This window comes from Aphelocoma coerulescens, chromosome 1A (genome assembly GCF_041296385.1).
Source record: "Aphelocoma coerulescens isolate FSJ_1873_10779 chromosome 1A, UR_Acoe_1.0, whole genome shotgun sequence".
In the NCBI taxonomy this organism is placed as follows: Eukaryota; Metazoa; Chordata; class Aves; order Passeriformes; family Corvidae; genus Aphelocoma; species Aphelocoma coerulescens.
In genome coordinates this window covers 52162656-52175479 of record NC_091014.1, presented here as the reverse complement: position 1 = coordinate 52175479, position 12824 = coordinate 52162656, and the positions used below count along the sequence as shown (strand labels likewise).

The following is a 12824-nucleotide window of genomic DNA, read 5'->3' as shown; positions in this document are numbered from 1 at the left end:
AATATCATCACAGGTTACAAACAGCGTGGTAAAGAGAAGCACAAAAAGCACTGGAAAAACACAAGCATATTCACTGTCACCAGACTGAGCTGACAAGGGGATGCTTGTGTTTTTGGCTACCACTGCTTAGCTCCATTCTTCAGGACTCACTGGTAAGAGGCAAGAGTCTTACGGCAAGATCACTGCTCTGTTGTATCCAAAACTGGAAGTTTGACTGCTCGTGCTGTTGTTCATGAAGGCAGCAAGAAAAAGTTCAAGAGTTGGTAAAATGCAATTCTACATTTTTTTTGTCTTCAAAGGCAAACAGGCAGCAAATCACAGACTCGAGAACACCCAGAGCAGATCTTTTCCTCCAACATAGCTAAACAGAATCCACTTTTGATTACATGTCAGCCTTGACTTTTGAGTCTTTGGGTCTGGCTTTTTATTTTGTCCTTTTCTTTCTTTAAAATGAAAGGAAGCCCATGTACATGCATAATGAAGAACATCACAGGCTTTTCCAAGTGACCCCAAACCAACCAATATGTACCTTAGTGGTAAGCAGCAGTGGGAAGGCTCAGCTGAAGCAATCAATAAGTGGTGTAGCCAGACACCAGTGTGACACAGATGCGCCAGCAGTGCTGTACATGACTGTGACACCTTCCCATTTTTCCAGTTCAGCCAGGACTGAAGTCTAGTCAAGAACTGTCAGGAAGGGGACCCAAGTCATAAGAATAACTAAACTACTTTTTTTTTTTTTTTAATGTAAGAAAAGTTTGCTAGGAACAGAATTGAACATCAGGATCCCAATACAGGAACAGCCTCTCCTGCGTGATTTTAGAGAAGTATACGCCTCTGCTTACACTATGTGTTCTCCATCAGTAACACTAAATGCTTTTTTACAATAAAATTCTATATAGCATATCAACACTACTAGAAGTGAGTATAAACACTTAAGACTGCCTTTATTTTTGATTTTAGAAGTCCAAAAACTAAAAGGTCATTTTAAAAGAGATCTCACCAAAAGCAGTCAATAAAAACCATCTTTTGCTATCGAACTGCAGTATTAATTTTTTGAATAGGAAGAGTTGGTTGGTCTCAGTCCAGTCTCCATCAACAAATCAGTCAGCTAGCTCTTCAGAAACTGCCATCCATAATCTTTCCCATTTCAGAGGCCAAACACAGGATTAAGTAACACAAATTCTCACACAACCAGTGTACACTCTGAAGCCTGAGATGCCAGCACTGCCAAAAACTCTACTAATCTTTGTAACTTACAAGAACTCAGGTTCCCAAAACATGACTCTAACACCTTTCATAAGTATAAAACCTAACTGAACAAGGTATGAAAAAATAAATGCATGCTTTAATTAAAAAGCTATCCCACCCAAACAGAAATCTGGAATACCCTGTGTCAAAAGGCAAGATATGCATAAGCCAGCTATAAACTCTTAAATACCCTTATCTCAAATTATAGAAAAGCCAAGGAAGCAGCACAAAATTATTCAAGTTTATTACATATTATGCCCTCACTCCAGACAGCAGCATGCCAAGCTGGTGCAATAGCAACAGGACGTGTGCACTGCAACTCTTATGAAGGGACCCTTCCAAAAGCGGCCCTATTGCCATTTTGCTGTGCCTCCTGGGTGGTTTAGTTAAATGTGACCTAAAAAGGGAGAAAGGGAGTATAAAATTATTTTCTTTTTAACACTGTTCTAAGAGCCCAAAAGGTTGTCTTTGCACACATTTCCACAACAGGAAGTGGGAGAGGGAAAACAACCCAAAATCCCACACATTTCACTCTTTGTCCTACAGACTTTATACATGTATTCATCATAGACAGAACCATCCTAAGAACATTTTTCCTTATACTGCTTTAAGTCTATAAATTTAATCTGAGTATCCTTTAAAATGTAGCAAACAGGTTAATAACACCCTATTTCTTCAGCTGAAGATTAAAGAAGCTTCTTCTGACAATAAAAAGAAGTTTCCTTTACAACTAAGACACAAATAAGTTCTCTTTCATTTAAATAACCTTCACTACTTATCTATGCATTATAGAAACAGATTTACTCCTTTAATAAAAATTCACTTCAAATTATTTTTATGAAGCATTAATAACAAAGAAAACTAACAACAACAAAATCAAAATACCTGATCTCCTATCAAAGTCACTAACAATGAAGCTGCTCCTACTGCTTTCTTATAGAGAACCATGATTAACCTGCCCCAGGCTGCAAAGGTATATGAAAGTATACATTTCAGCAAAATTCCATGTTTCATCAATCCCAAAACCTCTGAAAACTGATTTACAGGTCAAAACCCAAACTGTGTCAAAATCCACACAACTCTATTAGAAAGGATGCTAGCAGACTTTAAGTAGTCTGAAGAATATCAAGCCAGCAAAAAGGTCCAAAAACTTCCTCCTAGACATTTAAAGCTAATAATACAAAATCCAAAAGCTATCCCAAAACAACAAGATTTAAAAGAGTAGAATAGAAAAGGAGTATTTTTAGTATAAAAGGTGTTGTCATACTTTCACTCAAACGGCATTGGAACTTGCTTGTTAACCAGAATACACAATATGCATTTAATGTACCACCAATTCACAGAAATGAGGAATGACTATCTTCCTCTCCTTGTAGCATTAACAAAGTTTAAGAGACAGATGACTGAGCTAATAAATATCTTATCCCTTTTTTTAATAGGAATTCTCTCTGCAGTATACTAATGCAACTGACTTTTTAAATGCCAATGGAACCTAATATTAAGATTAAGATTAAATAATACAGTTTCAAACAACTCAAAGTGAACTATCATGGAACCCTATTTAAAGATGTGGATTTAAGGAAAAAAAAATAAACAAACCAAAAGCATTTCAGCCAAATCAAAACTCAAATAACAATACTATAAATCACTTATCACATACACTTAACCAAATGCACTTGGTTATGTAATACGTATCGATAAGCCTCAAAAAACAAGCTTATCTGACAAAAAAAAAAGTCTAGAAAATGTGTAAAAGAAATCAGCTCTCCTTGAATTGAGTTCAGCCAATGTGCTACAAACCTAACCCAGAAGCTGCTGCATCTCCATCATCCAGTCACTTTATTGTTCTAAAAATCTGAGTAGGGGTGATCCAACAGCTCCATGCACATCTATTGGTCAGGAAGCATGCTAAAAATCATACTCTCCAAAGAATTACCCATGCATACAGCAACAGATGGCAACAAGTGACACAGACATGAATAGCTTTCAAAATGCTAACCTAAACACAGAAAGCTCTGAAACTCAATCCCCTCACAGTTGTACCTCTTATTTTTCATTTGTTTTCAAAGGAGGACTTTAAAAAGTTTGAACGGTACAGAAAACAATGCTGCAATTTAATCAGACTGCCTGCCCTTTTAATGAACGAAAAGACAGTATACACAAGAAATAAAGGATTCTGGTACTGCCAAGTCTACCTACAGAGACAATCACTTGTTGATTCACACACAAATGTGCTCTTATTTTCAGGTTAATAACAGAGCCCCAATACCATTAGGCAGTTCTGATACATAGGTTAGAACACTTACATTACATAACTTTCTCTTTCCTTCCCTCAAGGCAGGAAAAATAACTTCCAACTGCAGCTCTAAACACAACTTCCAGCAAGATAAGCACCATGAACAAAAGACAAACTGATCCTCACAGCAGCCCAAACACATTATATCCTGATTATCTCTGCAGACAAGCAAAGGCTACGCTGAGCCTCCAAAAAGCAGAGAGGCACTACAAACCTCAAGCATTCCCAGCACAGCCTGTTCACCTACTACAATTTGAGCACAGGGTGCATCCATCTTCTCCAACAGTTTTAGTCGTTTATATCTTCAACGAGAACACCAATCCCTACAAAAACTTCACAATTCTTGCAAAAAAAATTCTGCCGGGACAGGAAAACAGGTGGGCAGCCCCATCACGCAGGATGAGGGCCTCTCTGAACACACGTAAACAAACACTTTTTTTCTTTAAAGAAAAAAAAAAGGGGGGAGGGGGGGGCGAGGGGAGAAGGTTAAACTTCCCAGGAGCCCTTTCACAAGCCCCCCTCATACCCAGCGCCCGCCCTCCAACTCACGGATGAGACCCTCACATCCCCTCCCACACGTCCAGGCGACCTCGGCTTCCCCCGCCAAGAGCTCGCACTCCCTCCCCAGGCCTCCCACACACACCGACACAGCCCGGGCGAGCGCGGCCGCCCCTTACCTGAGACCGACCCCCCTCCCCAGCCCCCCCCGCCGCCGTGCCCGGTGCCCTCCGCCGCGGCGGGCGGGGCGGGGGCGGCTCAGCAGCCGGGGCGGCGGGGCCGGGGGGCGGGCGGGGGCGCGGGGGCGTCCGGTTCCATCCTCCTCCCCTCACTCACACCTCACACACACACACACACACACACACACACACAGGAAATAACACGGGGTCACCTGACCCCCGGCAGCCAATGGCGGCGGGCGGTAGTGGAGCCAGCGCGCGCGCCAGCGGGAACGGCGGCGCGAGGCGGCGGGTCCCGGCCGGGCGAGGGAGGGATGGATGGAGGGGAGGGGGAGCGGCGCGTGCGCGCGCGCCCCCGTGTGCAGGGACGTGCCTCCGCGCGCGCGCACGCGGACGGGGTGGGGGCGCGTGAGGGAGCCACCGCCCCTCCCACCACCACGCGCCCGCTTAAAGGAGCCGCGCGCCGCACCCCCCCCACGCCCGCCCCATCCCGCGCTCTCGGAGCACGTGGGTGAGGCGCGCCCGCTGCGCGTGCCACACAACCCCGCCCCTGAGAGGGGCACCGGGACGGCACCGGGGCAGCTCACATTTCCCTCTCCTTGTAAATCAATACCGCCCCTCTCCACCCGCCCGCCCCCCCCCTCCTCCCCCAAGTCATTTTAAGAACCGGATTTGCTCCGTTTGGCCTCCCCGCCAGGCAAGGTGCGGACACCGACGGCCGAGCCCTGACAGGGCCGGGATGCCCCTCCACCGGCCCGGAGCTCTGGAGCACACCTCGAGACGGCAGTCGGGCCGTAGGCCGGGGCTGGGCGGGCCCCGAATCGGAGGTGCCTCAGCGGAGGCGCGGGGAGCTCAGGAAACAACATGGAGGCGGCGGTGCCCGGGCTCTCCTGCCCCCGCACCCCCCGCCCGGCGGGATAAGCACCGGCCATGCCCGGGATCTCCTGCCCCCGCACCCCCCGCCCGGCGGGATCAGCACCGGCCATGCCCGGGATCTCCTGCCCCCGCACCCCCCGCCCGGCGGGATCAGCACCGGCCATGCCCGGGATCTCCTGCCCCCGCAGCCCCCGCCCGGCGGGATCAGCACCGGCCATGCCCGGGATCTCCTGCCCCCGCAGCCCGCCTGCCCGGGCACCGCCAGCCCAGAGCCGTTCGGGCCATCAGAAGTGGCATTGCCAGCTCTCCGAGTCCCCACTGGCCTCGCATTTGGGAGTCTGGTGTGTCTAGTTGCACTTCTGTGCTGCAGAGACAATTAAGCTTTTTTCAGATTATTCACTATTATTTTTGGGTTTGAGAGCAAGAGGGCAAGGAGACTGGTGCAGGGGGCAGCTGTAGAGCAGGAATGCAGTGCCTGTCAAATCATCACCACCTTCATTTAAGCCCGTATGCCAGCAAAGGAAGCTCTATATGACATTACAGTTTCCTCCATCTGCCACTCAGAACACTTCACGTGAAAACGCAGTAGGGCTGGCAGTCTGCAAAGCTCTTAAGTGCTGGGCAGAGAAAGCTCAAGCATCATTTAAAACTTGCTTTGCCAGGAACTTTACTGAGCAGATATGACACTTTCAATAACTGCCCTGTTTCCCAAGCTTTGTTTCCCAGATCCTCAGCAAGCCGAATTCCAAAAGAAGGCCTCTGCTCAGAGCTCATCCAAAAGGCAATGAACTGCTGAGAAGGGCTGTGTTGTAAGCACAGCCAGTTGACAACTTCACTGATGGCTCCTCCACAGGTGACTTGCTTTTTATGAAAAATAAATACAAACCACCACATCTCATACCGTGCATTATCTGTCAAAAATAATTTGGAGGCTGGCTGAAATTCCATCTAGATAAGACTAAAATGATGCCAGTAGTCTGAGGAAAACAACCAGAGCAGACAACAATTACATGCACTTCTACCATTTGTCTTTCAAGTTAACAATTTGTGGGTGTTAGGGACTCCCCAGCTGCTGGTCAGGCAACTGTGCACCTGGAGCATCCAGGAAAGACTTGCCTGCTCCTCTGCTCACTTGTCTTGGGACTTGAGAGGCACTGGCTCCTTTCTGACGCAAGTCTACTGCTGTGATCTATGCCTTATCTCCTTCAGATGAGAATACCGCGATGCGCTCCGCATCAGCTCCCTGGAAATTGCAGCTGGAGCACACAGGCGCTGCCTTCTTGCATGCTCTCGTAGCACAGTACTCCCTACTCTCCTTGGCACTGGCTGCCCATTCACAGGTGGTGTTTCAGCCACGGTGCTGCTCACAGGAGGTGGGTGGAGGTCATCGCTTCCTTCGCCTGGAGAAGAGGCTCCGACAGCACATTCACCATGACAAACCGCGAGGTTGCTCTAGTCAGAAACAGCCTTAATCTTGTTGACTGCCACGGCATGCTAAGAGCTTGGTTAGAGCAGCATTCCCCCGGGGATCCAGGACTGTGATAAAAGCTGTAATGGGGTGGGGGAACTTGATAAGGTTTTTATAATTTGATTTTCCATTATCTGTTTTCTGATTTTGAAGTGCAGCATCAATTGAGGTCAATCCTTTATGTAGGTTTATAAGGTAGGAGTGCTCAGAGCACTCTAACTTAAGTTAAACTTACCTTAAGGTAAAACCCTTTGGTATATATAAATACGTAAGAGCACAGCTTATCTAGATAAGCTTGTTATATCAAGGTATTTTTTACCTAATGTCTAAAATGAAGTTGCAGCATAAATAGCAAAGCTTTTGTAAAATGCTCAAAAAGGCGCTATAAAAATACAAGGACAGCAACCATTCACAAGTCAAACATTTCTCAAAGGACCAAAAGTAAGTGAATTCACAGAGTTAAATATCTGGATGTCTAGTCTGCTGCAGAGCAGCATTTCCCATCTCCGTTACGACTACTTTATAGGTGTTACAAGGCAAATAGAACAGGAGTTGCTTTTTAAAATATTTTAAAGTTTGAAAACTATATGGCTGGTTTTAAAGGATGAACTGAAGTTTTAAAAGAGCTCATGCTATAAATACAGGCAATTGTCACACCATCGTCAGCTGTTGCATTACAGTAGGCATCACTGGTAATACACAAGGTCAATATAAGTGCAGAATGTAAACAAAGTTGTCAAAACTATATTAGTTAAATATCACGCAAGTAGAGATGCCGTATCGTTTGCAGCTTTCCAAGTGATATATCAGGCTTCAATGTACAACCCCACTGAGCTTAATGGATAATTCAATTCTCTCAGAAACTAATTTTTGGCTGTCTGCAGACTCCGGATGAAAAAACACTCTCATTAGTACACCTTGTTCACATCACCAAGTTTTCCTTTGCCACTGAACATTTCATTTTCTGTCCAGAAGAAAGAAATTCAACCTTCTGACATGGCAATTCAGTGACATCTACCTACTTGACCACCATCAGTTACACAAAAAAAATTGTTATAAATAAAACATTTCTAGGACTAATGAAGACAGTAACCCCATCATGCTACTAGGGCTACAATCCCATACACACGATCAGGGTGGGAATCTAACACCCATGCAAGCCTTTCTACTTCAGGGTAAAGGCATCAGTTGCATCTATACGCTCTCACCCTTCAATTCTGAAAAGAAGAAAAAAACGCAGGGATTTAAGGCCAAAAATGGTTATGAACAAAAAAACCCCCCAAAGAACATAGAGGATCAATTTTACAATCAACACAACAAACTAAACAGGTTTGAATGTAAATTTCCAGCAAATACAGTCCATCATCTAAGAGTAAGAGCTATAAATTAAGCAGATGTGCTACACCACAGCCGTAATAAAGATTGAAGACTTTGCTTTTAGTGCAAGAAAATCAGCTCAGTCATAATTGTACAGAGCCACTATGGTACTTACCACAACAGAAACTTTCCAAATCCTCCCCATTTCCTCCCTGAAATCCTCCCTGTCATCTCCTAATCAAAATGCTTTTGACGATAGAGGCACAAATAAGGCAGGAAAATGGCCTCAAGACTTGGCACCCTCCTCTATGACGGATGGGAGATTCTGAGCAGAATAAAGCCCCCTGAGTAGCCCTCCAGGTGAATGCCACTGCTCCCACCAGTGCTGCTGTCATTACACACATTCAAGCAATGCTGCCTCTTATTGCACATGAACTCTGCAATGGCTAAAGCAAATGTTTTTCCCTGTTATGCCTTAATGTAAGGCTTACCTTGCACATCCCTTTCCCCTCTCTCACAGATCCCAGTGAAAAAAGGTCCTTCTGACCCCAAGAGGACTGACAAATGGAGATGGAGAGTCTCCTTCTGTCTTTGAGGTCACCACTTCTGATCTAGCCGTAATTCAGTAATTACTCAGTTCATGTGGCTCTCCAGAAGCATGCATTAGCAGCATGGAGGGGGAACAAAAGGATGACACCATTCCTGACCTCAACCACCTCTCATCTTCACACACCCTCTGAGCTCCCTCTGCCTGGAAGGGGGGAGGGCAGTAAATGATGCAGGATGGGGGATCAAGAACAAGTCTTCAGGTAACATATGCTGGAAAGGCTCCAAGCACCCCAGTGTTCGTTAGAGGAAACATGATTTCTGAATGCAGCTGGTGGGGTCCTCTGAGAGGTTTCTTCTTTACAAAAGGTTTCATTGCTGATACAGCACTAGGAAGGTGAAGCCTCCACAGAGTCAGGCATGCGGATTTCTCACAGACATGGCACCCATCCCCTCAAAGTATTACCCTTATCCTAATCTTTTCCCCTGTTACACAATTTCATGTCATGCACAGGCTCACCACTGCACTTTTACAGCTTTCATCTAGAGGCTCTTAGATGCTATGGGAATGGGCATTAGTGACTACCTTGAAGATAGATAATACAAAACATGACAGCACGATTGGGCACCTACAGGTCACGCAACTGGGGACTGAAACTTATATTCACGGTGGGACACCTACATCTTTAAGCGAGTGTAAAGCAAGGGCAGCTCACCTGTTTCTCTTTCTCCAAGAAAGACATCAGCACGGCTGCATTCATTAACATTTCCTACCTCTCTTCCTACCTAGCCCCAGGATTTCCCATACCTTCCTCCTATTTCTTTTACACTTAAGTTCAGATAAAACGTGTTACATCTGACCCTACACAAGGGAGAAGCCGTATCAGACGTCTCCCAAGGAACTGCAGCAAAGACAGGGAGGGCTCTCATTAATTCACCAATATTTAACTTTTCCCCTGGAGATTACGAAAGGATCTGTGCTTGCTGGAAAATATTTTGGACAAGCACAGATTCTCAGCATACTGATCATCATGTCTTGGGTGCATCACTTGGAAGCTGCTCTCCTCCAGACACTGGGAGTGTCTCCATAAGCCATAGTGTTAAGTCCTACACCCCTTCCAGCAACAGAACAACAACTGGATTGAGAGACTTTGGAGCATCTCGAAGGAAAATGATAAAGCAGCTGAAGGTAGGTAGCGTGAATCATAGCAGTAGAAAAAATTAAAACACTGCAACACTTCTGCCTTTTCATCTTCCCGTTACAAAGAGCTGATTCATGAAAATAAGATCTTTGTACCTTAAGACCTTCTCTGCTTCTTTTGCTTCTTCCTTTTGCTTCCTGCCAAAAAGCTGCTTCTGGCAGAATAGAATTAGTTGCTGTGAAAGTGATTGTGATGCTGCAGACAAAAGAATCTGAGTCCAGCAGAAAAAGCGAGAAACAACAGAAGCTGAACTTTTGAGGAAAAGCCAATCACATTTCCATGCAGATGCCCAGAGTAATAAAGGTGGAAATTAAAACAGAAAGCCATACAAATAAGATTCTCCAGCAAGACTGTCTCCAACAAGGCAGAAAAGACCATCAATAAATCTTCATTATCTGAATTGCTAAGCATATCTAAATAAAAGTAGAAATTCAAATATTAGAACTTGTCTTTTTAAATGATCTTATATAAAATCAACTCTGCCTTGCCTGGACATGTTTTACAGAAAGGGATTTTTTTCTCTCTCTCTTACTTTTGCTAGCCCTTTACAGAGGTTTCATTTGCTGGGGTGGCTTTTTCTGCCTGCGGGGAAGCGGGAATTTCTGGGCTTAACAAGCTTAAATCCCCGTGACATATAGTTCCAAATTTTAGAGGCAACTAAGGTTTTGATTCTTACTTTGCTCCCTGTTGGCTTCCTCCCTGATGTATGCAATAGCTGTTGAATCTCAGCTGTGCCAACAGGAGAGGAAAAAAAAGGTCCCTGAAGGAACAGCGTTAGTTCTTCCAGTCACCTTGTTGCTATTGCTCTCCAGAATTCCAAGCACATGAAACAGCATTGAAGAAGAGCTTGCAGCAGCAAGAGGCCAAAGCAGAAAGCATCAGACCGGACCAAAACCAAAAGAGTCTTCCATAATCATCTGGTAAGAAGTCTGTACTTATACTGAGTAGTAGAAACCTAAGGGTCCACTAGAGATAGACATTGCATGAAATCTCATTAACTTCTTGCCATAGAAATCAACTTCTGTGCCTCTTTTTTGTTACATATAGTGATGTTCTCTGGTCCTGATTCATCTGAGAGACTGGTTTATTAAAAATATTTTTTAAGTTCCTCCACAGTTTACTTATATATCTCCTCTTGCTAACAAAACATGAGGGAAAAAAAACTACTTCAAACACAACCACTTTAATTACTTTGTATCTTGACACTCATTAAATTTTATCCAGTGCTCAAACACTCTAATTCTACATTTCAAAAGATATTAATGTCTTATTTTAGTGCCCTGCATTACTTTAAAGTTGCACTCAAATCCAAATCAGGATAGGGCACATGAGAACATACAGAACGTACAACTTTGAATGCAACCTTTTCCACTATTTATGAACACTACTGACACATCTGGGGGTGGGGAAAAGTAGCGTATTTTCACTCACATTACCTAACCCAAGTGATGAAAATGCTTTAAAAGCTATTAGGTAACAGACACAAAGATACAACTGTCCTCAGTTAAGAAAATCAGCCTTCAATTTTGTAAAGGCTCGATAAATCTATCTTTAGAGAGTCCAAGCCATGTAGTAAAATCTTAAGTAACTTGGTTTTGTTTCAAGATATGAGGGACTCTTCCAGTTGCCTACTTAAGTTCAGGTTCAAACTAACAAAAGCTCTGCTTACATATCATGGCTTTCATCATTCCTCTTGAAATGATTATCTTCTGCAGATGGGAATCCTGCTGGCACTCACATTTGTCCTGAGAGATGATTAGGAGTGAAGGTCTCCCATTTAACTTCTGTAAATGTGCTGTGAGTAATTAGACCTAAACAAAATACTGTCAGTTCCATCAGGGCTCTGAACAGAAGGTCAGCACTTCTTAGGACAGCAGAAGCAAGAACAGATACCTCAGCAAGCACGGTTCATGTCGACCTACCAACTCAGTAAGTCTCCACTGGTTTTAGCAAGTTTAGGAAATAGCTCCAACTTCCAAATAAAAAAACGAGCTATCCCAACCCTGACAGTTTCAATGAGAACAGCAGCATTGGGCAGAGGGGGGCTGCAGTGCTCAAGGTCATCCCCTGACAACCCTGGCTGAATCCAGGTTTAATGATGAGACACTGGTTACGTTGGTGGAGAGAAAGCATTTCACCGGGGTGGAATTTCACATTCCCTGGGGTACCTGTCCACAGCTCAAGGATCCCCTCATGAGGGCCAAGTCTTTTCAGGGAGCATAATGTGAGAAAAAAAATGAACACTCTTCTCCGAAAGTAACAACTCTTACAGTGCGATTCATTCCACAGGCTAAAGATCATGGTGTCAGCTTACTCCCAATATTGATGAAAAAGGGTAGTCACCCTATTTATAATCAGCTAGCATTATCTCATCTCGAGAAACAATAAGTCAGCAGCTAGCCTCAGGTGATAAGTAGGGGGTTTCCTTAACAGTCCTCTTCATTGGGACACATGTTTAGTTTAAAAAAAAAATACAGAAGAAAAGCAGTTGTGGTTATAAGAAAGGGAATATCTTAACAGAAACGGGCTGGCGGGGGTGGGGTGGGAACTAATTAACGCTTGCAGCTCGTTCCCCTTCACCACTGCCTGGAAATTCTTTTCTGATACACACATTGCCTGCCTAGGGCTTTTCGAGAGACCCTTGCACATCCTCAGTGATTACTTCCCCTACTCAGGGAGACGGACTGTCCTTTACCCTAAATGCTTTTATCCTCTTGATGAGGTCTCTTACCCAGCTGGATCCTGCTTCCTTCTCCCACTGCAATCTCTGAGCCTGAGAGAAGACACCTGGGGACCTTCCACTTCCCTTAGGAAAGAGATTTAATCCTTTCATATCCTAGCATGGGGCTGAAGTGATGTACACCTCCCCCCAACTGAACACCTACAGTTACAATCCTGGGCAATGGATGTCCCCAGCTGAAGAGAAATCAAAGGAAAGGGTTTTCTCCACTGTTTTCTGCTCTTTTAAAAGCAGGTGTAGATAAAGAACTGAGGAAAGCCCCGTAAGGGACAATCCTGCCATACCCAGACAAAATAATGAGGCTTAGAATCTCTTCTGTATCTAGTCTTAGCTAAATCACATCCCCCATGTCCTCTGCCCTCAGTTTCACAGGGTGCATTCACTCATTGCCCTCCACCTCCCAGACTCACACGCAGTGTCTGGTCCCACCTGGTCACCACCACTTCTGCTGTCC

At 44.7% G+C, this 12824-nt stretch overlaps 1 protein-coding gene across 8 annotated transcripts in view; it reads right to left on the bottom strand.

Annotated features, from left to right (window-relative positions):
- The window catches only part of TCF20 (transcription factor 20), a 130839-nt gene that overhangs the window by 62166 nt on the left and 55849 nt on the right, over positions 1-12824 (bottom strand). Inside the window, exon 1 of one of the 8 annotated variants that reach the window (XM_069002484.1) lies at positions 4222-4290. The exons of the other annotated variants lie outside the window; for them this stretch is intronic. The gene's annotated coding sequence lies outside the window, so the exon portion shown is untranslated. Of the gene's footprint in view, positions 1-4221; positions 4291-12824 lie in introns of those variants that run through there. 8 annotated transcript variants of the gene reach the window in all.